General features: G+C 42.7%; 1 protein-coding gene across 1 annotated transcript in view; it reads right to left on the reverse strand.

The window, feature by feature from the left end:
- GMPR (guanosine monophosphate reductase) overlaps nucleotides 1-14,557 on the reverse strand; it is a 339,207-nt gene that overhangs the window by 309,158 nt on the left and 15,492 nt on the right. The gene's annotated exons all lie outside the window — the stretch shown is intronic.

The following is a 14,557-nucleotide window of genomic DNA, read 5'->3' on the forward strand; positions in this document are numbered from 1 at the left end:
ATTTTTACCGGGACAAGGAGATTTCGATGTATGTTATGTCCCATCATTGGGTAATAGGTGCTATTCAGCGGCTTTTTATTGCACTTGCAAGTTTTAAACCCAGAGAAGTTGGACTAAATTCTGAATACTCCCCTGGAGCACGACCAGGGCCTAAGTGCTGTATTTTCTTTTTATTTTCTCCTTTTTCACTTCCTCTTTCTGCTCTTCTTTTCATCTGTCTGTTTATAACGTCTCTGTCGCACTTTCTCTCTATCGCTTTCTCCTGTCTCTATCTCTCTCTAAGGTGTTATTCATCTGTATTTTTTGTAGCCTGCTTGACTCTCTTATCCGGCTCTCTCTTCTCTCACTAGTGTCTCTCCGGAGTCTCTCTTTTTTCCTCTCCATTTTCTATCCATCTTTTCTATTCTCTCTCCATTCTCTTTCCTGCACTCAAATTCACACATACTTAGCCATCTCTTAAACACTTAGGGCCATATTTATACTTTTTGACGCACAACTGCGCCAACGCAGTTGTGCGTCAAAAATTTTAACGCCGGCTAACGCCATTCCAAAGCGCCATGCGGGCGCCTTATTTATGGAATGACGTTAGCCGGCGCAGCTGACTGGTGTGCGTCAAAAGAAATGACCCACACCAGGCAGCGCCGGCGTAGGGGAAAATGGAGCTTGGGCGTCAAAAAATGGGGCAAGTCAGGTCTGAGGCAAAATATTGGCCTCAACCCGATTTGCGCCATTTTTTTTTACTCCCAACCCCCATTGAAATGACTCCTGTCTTAGCACAGACAGGAGTCATGCCCCCTTGCCCAATGGCCATGCCCAGGGGACTTATGTCCCCTGGGCATGGTCATTGGGCATAGTGGTATGTAGGGGGGCACAAATCAGGCCCCCCTATGCCACAAAAAAAATAAAAAATACTTACCTGAACTTACCTTAAGTTCCCTGGGATGGGTCCCTCCATCCTTGGGCGTCCTCCTGGGGTGGGCAAGGGTGGCAGGGGGTGTTCCTGGGGCCATGGGAGGGCACCTCTGGGCTCCTTCCGAGCCCACAGGTCCCTTAACGCCTGCCCTGACCAGGCGTTAAAAAATGACGCAAAAGCGGCTGAACGTAATTTTTTTTGACCCGCCCACTCCCGTGCCTCATTTTTGCACGGGAGCTTAAATAAGGCGCACATGCCTTGGAGTCATTTTTTAGACGGGAACGCCTACCTTGCATATCATTAACGCAAGGTAGGTGTCCACGCTAAAAAATGATGCAATCTCCAAGATCTTTGGCGCTAGACGGGTCTAACGCCAAAGTATAAATATGGAGTTAGCTTTGCGTCGGATTTGCGTTAAAAAAAACGACGCAATTCCGGCACAAACAGAGTATAAATATGCCCCTTAGGGCCTCATTACGAGTCTGGCGGTCCAAAGGCAGCCAGACTCGCGGTGACAGTCGGACTGCCGCACTCCAGGCGGTCCAAATGCCACATTACGACCCTGGCGGTCAGACCACCAGGGCACTGCTGTCCGTCAGAGGAACAAGGTTCTCGACAGGCTGACAGCGGTCGAACTTGTGGTCAGACACGGCGCCGCTGAGTTCAGCTGATCACAACTCCTGTTTCTGGCAGCTTTTCCATGGCTGGGACCCCACCATGAAAGGCTGAGGGAAACACAGTTCTGGGGGACATGGATGCCCAGCACCTACTGGAATGCGCAATCTGCTGTGCAGATAGTGCACATTACAAGGGGGCTATTGTGCTACGGTATTGGCCTCGCTTCCTTTAAGGGAGCCGAGGCCAATACCGTAGCACTGTTCAAGCCGGTCAGCCCAGCGGGAACGCTGTAATACGATGGGGGGCGCCACCGGCATGATGGTAGCGTCCTCCCCGCGCCTTTGGAGGTCCTGTGGTAAGACCGCCTAAGTCGTAATGACCCTCTTAGCTCTTTAATGTTTGCTTCTTTCTTAATCTTTCTGAGCTTTTCACAGTGACCTCTCTCATGGTAATTCCTCTTTCCCTGGTGGTTCATTCATTCTGTTTCAGTCTGTTCTTACTCTTCCTACAATGTGAAGTGACACAGAGAATAAATGTTGCGACTGCTTCTTTCAGCAAACTGCCAAGCACATCTCACGGAGCAGGCTTTAGCCAGGCAGCAGCAGCTGCTGTTATTTTCTTTGCCATACTCTACAGGCATGTCATGAGTGCTTGTTGTGCCCCTCCAGTCCCTGTGGGCACCCATCACGGTTGGGGCCACAGGGCCCTGCTTTACGGCACTGATGAGTGCAGGCACGAGGTGTGTGCTTACTAGAGACATGCTTAAACACGACTGCAGTGAAGAAAGCAAGGGATCTGCAAGCCAAATAATGATATCCATTTTATAAGTAAACCTGTTCCTGAGAGTGCAGACTAGTTTCCTGCCACAGGACAGGGACTCTAAGCTGTATGCTCTCCTAGTCTTTCAACACCACCTCTCTCAACATGACTGGCATCTGTAACCAGCACGGCTGACAGCAGTATTTATAGATCCCAACTGACTAAACTTATACCGTATGACCAACTCTTAAAAGGTGTGTTAACAGTCCCCTGCCCAGCCAGGTTCTCCTAATGAGGGCCTCACTCTTCATCTGCAAAGGTGAATAAAGTTTCGGAGAGGTTGGGAAGGGGTAAAAGCCAGGACAGTGTCAGGTATTTTAGTGCCAGAGATGGGGTAAATTTGTACCCCTCCCTACTTCTCTTTGCACGTGCAAATCATGCAGGGCACTGTCTTCCAGCTCACTGAATCTAGCAAATCCACCAGCTGGCAATTAAACTCAGATGAAGTCAGCTAAACAGTGACCATGAGATTTCTGTAATATACTAGCAATGTACAACTATAATAAGAAAAAAACTTTCATTTGCACATCTAATAGGTCTGGCTTTGCCGGCTGACCTTTTGGCTTCTCCAATACTTATTTTGTTTTCAAAAGTTTTTTGTATGAAGGCATGTGACACACGAGCGACAGCTGTGGTGGGACAGCTACTAGGCCTACACATAAGTAAAATAAGAACGGTTAAAATGACAAATATTTTGTTCATATAAAAGCACACAATGCGCCAGTGGTCCTCAGCACTGAAAGGGACTACTTCTTGTGCACATTGTGCAAGAGCTAAATGTTGTTACTCATAGTTCAATAAGCCAATGGCTGAAGTGGGCTGTTTCTGTCTTCCACACGGAATGCAGTGGCGGGTGGAGGCAAAATGAGAATTATACTATAGCAGAACAATAGATGAAGAGGGCAGACTGAAAGCCCATGAATGTATGTATAGTGTGTAGAGTTTTAATAAAAACATAAGGTTTTGGCTTATGCTAGCCCTATAAATATGTTATAAAAAGGCAGACAATGTCTTGATTCCCTCATTTGAAGTGCTATGACATTGCCTTGGGGATTGGTAAAGCACTCACATAATATCTGATTCAACTGAAATAGTCCAGAATGTCTACTATAGCACGTTTCTCATAAATATTCGGTTTTAAACATTTGAGTAAATACTGGGGTCAATACATTTCTAGCATCTAGACTTTTTGATCACACAACTAAGTAAAATGGCCATGTAACCAGCTCTACTCAATATGTATACAAAATACAAATATACATTCCCCTCTCTTACCCCTTATAATTGATAAATGGTGTGTTGCTCTGTATTTTTGTCGTACTCCCTTCTCATTGTTCTAAACACAAACTGGCTGTAGACTACAGAGTTTATTATTAGAGCCTGTCTGGGGATTGCTTTGTCTTGGTCCAGGTCTCTGAATTTGCACTCTAACTAACTAGTGGGGGTTCCAGGAGGATGCCATGCATTGGCTTGGTGGAAGAATGAACTACACAGCAGTGCAGATGGGAAAATACTATGGCTCAGAGGTAGAGTATGACTGATTGCTGCATTCCTACGAGCCTATGGGATGAGCCTACCTCAGTGTTCCTGCTGGCGACAATGTAAGACAGTCAGCAGTAAGGAGAAGAGTCTTGTCTGCTGGAAAAAGGGGCTGCTGGACTTCACCCCACACAGGAGAGACTGTCTGAAAGGAATTAATCTTGCCCATCTGACTGAGGGCCTTTGGGAGCAGTCAGGAACTCTGTATCGTTACCTAGAACAGGAGGTTGCCCAGCTGTGGTGCTGTAGTGCAAGTTCATCAACCATCTACATTTCTTTGAGCCAAGACGAAAGATCATTGCCTTCACTGACTTGTGATTCCCCATTGCCTTCAACCCATTTGTGTTCCCTTTGTTGGATTCCTTAGACCTTTGTGATTGGACTACTCTCATCTCCCAACCAGGAGATTTTCAGAGAGGTAGTTAATTGCCACTCTGCTGAGTTTAGCAAGGCAAACTTCATGGAAAGCCATTGCAAGGATCTTGAGATATTAGCATTCGAATGCCACAGCTCACGACATTGTTTTGTTCCTCCCACCGACATCCCCAGAGCTCTGGGCATCTGTCAGCATGGAAAACGTCTGACCACTATAATATAACTTATCATCCTAGTGTGCTTGAAACTGTTGAAAGCGGTTTGTGGTTGCACAGTTGTTTTGCTCTTGAAAAATAACCTTAAAAGTAAACGGACCCCAGAATATGGGTGCTGGGGTCAACTTTTTTATTTCCTCAACAACTGCAGACTTTTGTAATAGTGCACATACCATTGGCAGTTTGTTTTCCCGCTTGTGTGATGTAACCAGTTTTCACACTATGGCTGGGCTCTTCTGGGCATTTCAGATGGTTTGAGCCTGAGAGACTCCTGTGAGGCCATGCAAGAGTCTGGTAACATCTCCAAGACTTTTTGATGGTGTGTAATCCTCCCAGTATTTCCCTCATCTCTTGTAGTGTAACACACAGATAAAATCTCCTCTGAAGTAGCCATTTGGCCTCTGAGCTGCTTCTATCCAGAACCATGTTTGCACATGTGCGCTGGACTGTAGGGTCGCAGATCCCACTTTAGCTCAGTGAATGTGATGTTTGGGAGTATCACAGAAAAGCCTTGTGTTAGACCTGGGAGCCTTAGGGTGGTCATCCCCAACATTTTGCCTTCCTCCCTCCATTTTTCTGATGGTTTTAGGACTCTGTGCACTTTACCACTACTATCCTGTGCTAAAGTGCATATGCTCCCTCCCCTAAACCTGATAACATTGGTTCCTACCTAATTGGCATATTTAATTTACCTGCACGTCCCTAGTAAAGTGGACTATATGTGCCCATGGCCTGTAAATTAAATGCTACTAGTGGGCCTGCAGCACTGATTGTGCCACGCAAATAGGTATCCCTTTAACCTTGCTTCAGGCCTGCCATTGCAAGGCCTGTGTCTGCAGTTTCACTCCCACTTCGACTTGGCATTTACAATTACCTGCCAAGCCTTAAACTCCACTTTTTCTACATATCAATCACCCCTAAGGTAGGCCCCAGGTAACCCATAGGGCATGGCGCGATGTAGGTAAAAGGCAGGACATGTTCTTATGTGTTTTACTTGTCCTGGTAGTGAAAAACACATTAATTTGTTTTCCACTACTGTGAGGCCTGCTCCTCTCATAGACTAGCTTTAGAACTGCCCCCATATACCTTTGAGTGGTAGATTCTGATCCAGAAGGAGTGGCCCTGTCATGTTTAGTATTGCCAGAATGGTAATAGAAAATCCTGATTACTGGTAATGTTGGATTTAATATTGCTATTTTAGAAATGTCACTTCTTGAAAGTAGGCATTTCTCTGCACTTACTGCCATCTGTGCCTTACAGCCTGTCTCCATTCCACATCTGGTCTGTGCTGGTTGACACCTCCCCTTGTGCATTCCACCCAGACAGCCATAAACACAAGACATTCAGTCACATCTGCATTAATGTGCATACTGAATGGGTCTTCCTAGGCAGGAAGGATGGAGGGGCTCATACTTATATTTCAGAGGCCAGTGACCTGCCCTCACACAAAGGACTGATAACCCCCCACAGGGATCCTGGCAGACAGGACTGGGCTGAAAGGGGAACTTCTGCACTTCAAAACCACTCTTTGAAGTTTCCCCCACTTCAAATAAATTTTTGGGTAGATAAACTGGGTCTCTGACCACACCAAATTAGACACTACTGGACCCACACTAATAACCAAAGAAGTGAACCTTCATACCATATAATTCCAGGCCCTCTGAGATCTTTTTTAACAGACCATCAACCAGGTAGTCTACCTTCAACTGTGAATATTACCACTGTGGGGTGATTTCTTGGGTAGCATCATCACAGGGTCTCCATTTACTCCAGTATCCCGTTATCCAAATGAACTGAAGGATATCTCAGTGAGAAGGTCAGTGAAAGAATGTGAGTTAAATTTACTTCATATATTAAATTCCTATTTATTACTGTCCATAAAAAGGATAAGGGTAAGATTAAAAACAGGGGAAGTTGTGAGGATCAGCAATGAATCCTGAACAACTAAAATTAAGGTTGACGTGTTTGAGCCTGACACGGCCACTCAGGGTCCATGGCTTTCATCAAGACCTATTGTTGATTAGATTACCTGCAACATTTACATAATCACCAAATATAGTTATAATTTGTGGTTAAACTAGTGCTGCAACATTGGGAGCATGGAGGGGAATCTGAAATAATCAACAGACAAGGAGGAAAGAAAAATCAATATTATTAATTATATTCTCATAAATCCCCCTTTCCCACTCCGTGAAAGCTACATTTTGAGAGCTTTAAAAACAACATAACTTAGTTCTAGGTGACAAAATGGTGTCATTGCCCATTTTTTATGTTCATTTTTTGACGTAATCAACAAAAAAAAGCTTTTTCTAGGAATAAGTGACAGTTAGGATGTCAACTTAATTAAGTAGTCCACAGATAAACTAAGCAATCTGATGATGATCTGCAGCAGTCAAAATGGAAAATATAGACAGAGAAACTATATACAAAAAAGATATACAAAAAAGAAGAACTCAAGGTTCAAATAGCTCAATGAGAGCTCTCCCTCTATCCCACCACAGGAAAAAGCCTCTATCTGTAGAAATATACATATATATACACAAAATAGTTATATGTCAAGATAGATGTCTGGACTTAAAATGAAGCCTTAAAAAAGTCCAGATGTAAGGAGAAGGCTTACTTTTGATGAAGCGATCAAAGTCTTTCCAAGATCTGTAATGCCGTCCCGATCCAAGTGAGAAGGATGGCAAAGGTGGATGTGCTTAAATACAGACAGCTTGAACCAATTAGTAAAAAATGCAAAGCTGGTGTGTACAGGTATATTTAGCCAAACAAAAGAAAAACAGCCTAATGTTTGCACAACAATGATAAGCTTCCTGCAGCTCTATTGGGAAATGTCAGACAGTGAAAAGGGACTTCCTGTCCGAGCACTCAGCATTGGAAAAGTGGCCTATACATCCTAATGAAAACTAGCCAAATGTTGTCAAAATAGTGTTTAGTGTTCTACATGTCTGCTTTGAAAATAAAAATCAGTGACAACAGACTCTTAAACAAGACTGGTTCTTAAGCTTCAACAATATAATCAACATCTGAATTTTCCTAAGCTTGAACAAATGTGTTCAACATTAATATTTCATATCATAAGTGCTGATGCTTTAACATTCTTGAGACTAAAAATTATCTTAAGTACACTTTCAGGTGTGTACAGACACATTTAGCCGAACAAAAGAAAAACAGCCAAATGTTTGCAAAATGACAACAAGCATCCTGCAGCTCTATTGGGGAATGTCAGACAGTGAAAAAGGACTTCCCATCTGATCACTCAGCATTGGGAAAGTGGCCTAGATATCCTAATGAAAACTAGCCAGATGTTGTCAAAATAGAGTTGAGTTTTCCACATGTTGGCTTAGAAAAAGAAAAACAGTGACAACAGACTCTTGAAAAAGGCTGGTTCTTAAACTTCAGCAGTATATTCAGGGATGTGGAATTTGTATTGCCTGACATCTAGGACATATTGTTTGGGGTCAAGGGAAACAAGTTTTCATGTTTATTTTGTCCTTGGGACAAGCAAGCCCATCCCCCTGCAGCACAAACCCTTTGGCTAACAATTTACAGGTAAGGGAACTGTCTGTTGTTGAGGTATTATGTGTGCTCTTATGTCAATGCTGTTCAAACTTGCATTTATGTTTCATTAATAAAAAGCCTTCATTATTAGAGAGAGCACTGTAAATAAACTTTTTAAAGTCAGGATGCACTACTGACAGTGGTTCCAGTAAAAAAAAAAAAAGTGTACACACGTTTGAAAGGTTTTACAATACGAGGATAAGTATAATGCTCCCAGAATGCTCTCTGATTAGATGCAAATGTTTGCAGAAGCTTGTAACCAAGAGGGATGATTCTTTGCTTTCAAAATAAACTGGTCAGGAAAAATGCAAGTAGTAAAAAAACATTTCGCTACTATGAATTTTTAGGTGCTATTTCTTTGAAGCGTCATTTAGTAAAATGCTAGTATTTCAAAAAAATATCCCTAATAGAAAACAAGTGTAACCATTTTCAACAAGATTATAGGAAGCATGAAAATAAACAAGCACTTGCACAGCCAACCGATCTGCTATTTTTTTGTGAGTCTTTTGGTTTTGTCAATGTGTGTCTTGTTTTGACATGGCTTTTGTAACACTTTATTGTTGTCTGAGTTGCCAGGTCCTCGCCATTGTAACAAACACTGGCAAAAATAAAAAATAGTTTTTAGTCTCAAAAACCACACACTGCAGTCAGTGGCATAACAAAGGCCCGAAGCCCCCCTCAGCATAGCACCTGCCCTGGGGGCCTCCATTATCTTTGCAGGGGGGAGGCTTCCAGTTTTGTTATGCCACTGATTGCCACAGTAGTTCCTGGCACTGAACAGAACTACTTTGTGTGCCAATATGCTCCTTGTGGAAGACCAGAATGTGATCACTCAAAGTCATCCAAAGATAGAGAGAGAAATAGAAGTTTAATAAAAACAAAATGTCTTTATTAACGCCAGACCTAATTAGGGACCCAATTCTTTAAGTAACAAAAATGCACCTATGATATATGTCTTTGAATTAGTGGCTTTCATGAATTCATAAGAACTTACAGAAGTAGACCAGAAAATCGTACTCCTAGAAAATATTTGTGAACTGTATTTTAGCACGAGCAAATATGCATGTGTAGATTTACTCATGTGAAAATCTGTTGAGCGTTTACAAGTTCACTTTCCCTCCAACCACTTTTTTCCCAACCCTGGAAGAACTACTTCTGCTGCTATCAGGAGTCAATTTCCAACCTTTCTCATGGCAAAAGATTAGAGAAGAGCTGGTGAAAATCTGTAAAACATGCAAGTTAGTAGGTTTGCAGACTCAAAGGCATTCCAGCCCTAGAACTGTTGCTTACTGCTTCCTCCAGGCCCATTATGTAGATCTGGGGTAAGGTGGCAAAATAAGGAAATTGCTATAGTAGGGATTGAAATTGCAAGTATTCAAGCCCTACTATAGTAGTTGTCCTGGCATAATCAAAGACGCTATTCTCAGAGCTCTTAGATAATGAGATTGCTGTCATAATTTGTTGCCGCAGTACATGGCACCAAAGGAACAAGTAGATTTTTTCACAGGACAAGGAGATTTACCAAGCAACCTGTCCCATGGATAAGAAGATATTTTATTAAATTCCACACCCCTGATTCTATATTTTCCTAAGCTTAAAACTAATGTGTCAAATTTAATATTTCATATTGTAAATGCTGATACTTTAACATTCTTGAGACTAAATATGATTTTAAAGTCATTGTATATAACATTTCTGACGTACCAGTCTGAGGAAGTGCTCCCTACTCAGAAGAAAAAAAAATTGTGTTCTTGGGCTGTTCTCTGATAAAAGACTCGGGTCTAGGTGATCACTACAAGAGTGTTGCTGAAATAACTGAACTAGTAAGATCGCTAAGGAAGGCTTACAGTATCACTGTGGGGTCCTAGAGAGCTGCTCTTGTCAATCTGGCCCGTCTCGTGTATGTGTATCATTGGACAAATGAAAGCCATAGGATGTGGTCATTGGGACCTTCGTCAAAGGTCCTCAATCGGTATACCCACCACTGTTCTTTCTGAAACAGAACTTGGTCTACACTGTCCTTCTAGCATTTCAATTACAATCCACTCCATCTCTTGCTCCGTGTGTTTTGCTGCCATATAATGACTGCTCATTTTTGTTGTGCATTTATGTCATCTAATATTGCTGTGATGCTCCCCTATGCACACTTTTATTTTTCTACTCCTCATACCAATGTATTTTTGTTGGCATGTGCATGTAATCATGAATATTGCATGTGTGGAATTACAATCGGTGTGTTTCCTCAATATTCATTCCAGATTCTCAGCCAACCTGATAGTTTTGCTGACTTTCGTTAAGTAGCAAACACTGCATGAGCCACATGGATAGTGACCAATCATGGGTTGCAGGCCCCAATTAGACAGAACTGCGGTTGTTTCCCTATGTGCTCTCTTTGGTGTGTGTGTACCAAATGATCCCATAGGTTCTTACTTCTTTTGAAAGTAAATCTTGGTTTTGGCCATTTTAAATTTCCTGATGTTACAATGCTCCAGTGTTTATTTATTATCTTTTTGACATGGTGTGAGGCTGCACAATACGTGGTAACACATGTGAGTATGTTTTCACCTGTGTTCCTCAATGATGGTTCTAGGAGACATTCTTGATGCTGGTATCTTGCATATTTTCGGCACTTGTCCATCCACAATGCTTGTTGGGTAATTTCTCTCCTTCGGTTTGGCGATAAGTTCCTTCACCATGATCTTAAGATCTTCTATGTTGCTGCCATTCCAAAGAATCCTTAAGAATTTACTATAAGGCAAATTTTCTCTCAGGGAAGGTGGATGGAAACTGTTAAATACCAACAAACTGTTCTTTGCTATAAGTTTGTAAAACGTTTTAGTTTTCAATGTCATCTCATCTGCAAAAATAGTGACATCTAGAAAGTTCAATGTCAAAATATGAATAGTGCACATGAATTTCAAAAATTGGTCTTGAATATTCAGCCAACTTAAAAATTCTGTTACTATGACTGTGGAGCCTCTCTAGATAATCAAGATGTTGTCTATGAATCGCTTCCAGAGTCGAATATTTTGTTTGTAGGAATTAGATGTTATTAATACATGATTGTCTTCGAATGAACTCACATTTAACCCTGCAAGACTCTTTCAGAGGAATTGCCTGGCTGCCCAAACGACTCATCTGGACTGCTTTGCTGAGAAAGACTGCTGCCCTGCTGGCCTTTGACTCTGCTGGAAGGACTATGCCTTCCTCCTGAAGTGCTCCCCAAGGAGTTGGATTCAGCTTGCCTCCTGATTCTGAAGTCTCAGGGCCAACAAAAACTTCACCTCTTCCAGAAAATCCTCATGGGTCGAAACTCACTGCAACACCTGCAGAAATCGATGCAAAGTTTGCTTTGAGGGTGGAAAATCACTGCAAGTGTAATGGGTATGCCCATTTGGAGCACCTGTAGCTCTGAGGACCATAGGATCATATCTCCCAAGTCTTGAAGTTGTCAAAGTATGGTTTCCAACTACATTCTCATTCAAATTCCTCAGCTACCTTACAACACTTCCGACCTGCATACCTTAGAATAATTTTCAGTGTGTGATCACACAGTGAGAAGGGGTGAGGCCTTGGAGAAGGGGTGGGGCTATGCAGAGAGAGGCTTTACACCCCCCACTTGCACTGTTCAAACAGTGACACTCATTCTCCATCACAGCAAAAATAAACTCATCTATTGAGGTTTTAAGTGCATTCCAGCTTTGCTGAGCATACACGCCTGAGATAGACAGCTATTCGTAACAAGGGTTTTCAGTTTGTTGTGTGACAGTGGCTCCTTCACTGGGCGGCTATTCTGCTAACATTTTAAAAGTAAGCTTGCCTTAAGCTTTTGTTAAGGTTATTAGCTGCATATTTTGCCTGTTGCCTATCGCTGTTTATTAACATGCAACAGTCTTAGATATTCCAAAAAATGGAAGGGCCATATTTCAGGGGCTGATCGTTGTGCCATGTCACATCCTTTGATGCAACAGCAATCAAAGGGCACATGTACGTTATGCTTCCTGTACAATATTGAGAAAAGATAGTAACGGCTTTGTCTGAAATTATAGGTGTTAATGTAACAGTAAATTAATGAGGACTTAGGACATGATTATAAGTCAGGCAGTCAGAAAACCCGACTGCCAGACTCGTGGTGAGGAGACCGCCCTAGTGCTGGCGGTCTCCCCACCTGGACCATTATAATGTTTCCACTGGGGTCCGTATTAGGAGGTTCCTGCCGGTCAGCCCAATGGAAACTGGGCAGCAGCATTGGACTTGGCTCCACACGGAGCCAAGTCCAAAGCCGTCACTCAGGGGGCCTCTGAGGGGGACCTTCAGAATGCGCACTGTCAGCGTCTCAAAATGCGCAGTGTCTGCAAAGCAGATAGTGCGCATTCTGACAGTACTGGGCGGGGGCCCTGCCTTGCCCATGACCTGGGCATGGGCAGTGCGGGGCCCACATAGCCCCCGGCACACCCTTACCGCCAGCCTTTCCATGGCAGGGTGACAACTATAGAAAGGCTGACGGTAAGGTGAGTTGTAATCAGCCAGGTGGCGCTGAGTTCAGAGCCTGGCAGGTTGGACCACTAGAGTCGTAATGTGGTGGTCGGACCGCCACAGTTGCTGGGGTCCGACCGTCACCAAGAGTGTGGTTGTGACAGTTGAGTCACATAGTCTAGGTACCTGGGAAGTTTGCAAGGTGTATCATTTGCAAACTGAATTGCCTCTTTCATGGGCTGGGATTTTCAGAATTATATTACATTACATTATATTCTGCTGGTGTGCGCTTTAGTAATGGGGGGGCTTCACAATTGGAAGGGAAGAAGAGTCTGACACAAAAATGTTTTAAGGTATGGGCAAAATGGGCAACTGCCTATGGTTCCCACTTTCCAAGGGGATCCCTTGTAAATTAAATGAAGTTGTTGTAATCCCTGCCATAATAGTTTTACTCATAAAAAACAGATTTGTTTTCAACTTTTACAGCTGAACATCCTTAGTAGAAACTAAAAGCCAGCTTTACTAATAGTGTCCGCCAGGGGAAAACAATGTAAATTAATGCTAAGTAGTGCAAACTCTTGCAAGGGTATTTACTTTCCAGTGCAACCAGTGCTTTACACTGGAAAGCTGTATTTTCCTCAGCAAAATAGCTCCTTCCCCTGCTTTGAACCACTTTAGTTCAAGGGGGCATTACTTGGTTGTAACTCGGGCAGATTAGTGCAAGCACCCATAGTTTTTAAATCAAAGCCTGATTTACTAAGATTGCAAGACTGGGCTTTGCATAACAAACTACATCCTCCATGAACCAGGTGCTAACCTCAAAAGTGTTTTCATTTCTCAAAACATTTCACACATTGCATGTGTATTACACACCACACATACAATGTGTGGAATGTTTAAGAAGTGTCTAGAGATAGGACTTCTTACTGGAAAAGTATGCTTTAGCCTTCACTCCCACACTGTTAGGCAGTTGTGACAGTTAAAGAGAAAATATCTTTCTGTGTGAATTCTCTCACCTAACTTTACATCACCTCCTGTACCTTACCCCTATCTCTATCTCTACATCTCTATGAGTCCAAGCTCTCTCTCTCTCTCTCTCAATATACCCAATATACCTCACTCACCTTCATCTCCTTCAACCTCACTCTCATGACCTTGCCCCTCTATCACTCTCGGTGCCTGGACTGCATCTATCACTCTCGATCCTCTCTCTCTACCTCCGGTCCTTCTAACTCATCCTCGTTTCTGTTCCTCATTGCTCTTTTTCCATTTGACCACCTTGTATTTTTTCCTCCATCTACTTCACTTATCACACAACCTCATTGTTATGTTTACTGTACCTCTCCATCCCTCTATTAATGTCTCTACTACCTTACCTCTCTCTATCTCTCTTTCAGGCCTTTCTCTACCTCACCACTATCCCTCATCTCGCCACGTCATTTCTCTCTCTACCGCACCTCTCCCTCACTATTTTACCTCTTTTTATCACACTAATCTCTTTCTGTCTCTATCTCTTGCTACCTTACCTCTCAATTTAGCTCACCATTAGTTTACTACCTCACCTTTTTACCTCCTCTTTCTCTCGATTTACCTCTGTCCCATGTTCTTCACATCTCTAAGTATCTTACTCCTATCTGGCTAGATCTATTTCTCAACCTCTACACCATTTACTCTAACATCAATTTATCTCTCTCGATTTCTCTTGCTCTCTGTCTCTCTCTCTCTCTCTCTCTCTTTCTCAGAAAGACACACACACAAACATATATCTCTCTGGACCTCCATCTCAACAATCTCTCTTAACTTCTTTCTTTATTGCTCTCTATTCCTCACCATCTCTTCCTCTCAGAAATCTCTACCTGTGTAAAGATTCCACCTTTCTTTCTCTATTTCACGTATGTCTCTCAACCTCTTTTTTTGCTCTACACCATATTCCTATTTCCATCCTTCACTCTTCTCTGTACTTTTTCTTATGTAACCCCATTTTTCCTCTTGACATTTTGCTCTCTCTCCACCTTGCATCTCTTTATTTTTCCACTAT

Source organism: Pleurodeles waltl, chromosome 2_1, assembly GCF_031143425.1.
Source record: "Pleurodeles waltl isolate 20211129_DDA chromosome 2_1, aPleWal1.hap1.20221129, whole genome shotgun sequence".
NCBI classification, from domain to species: domain Eukaryota; kingdom Metazoa; phylum Chordata; class Amphibia; order Caudata; family Salamandridae; genus Pleurodeles; species Pleurodeles waltl.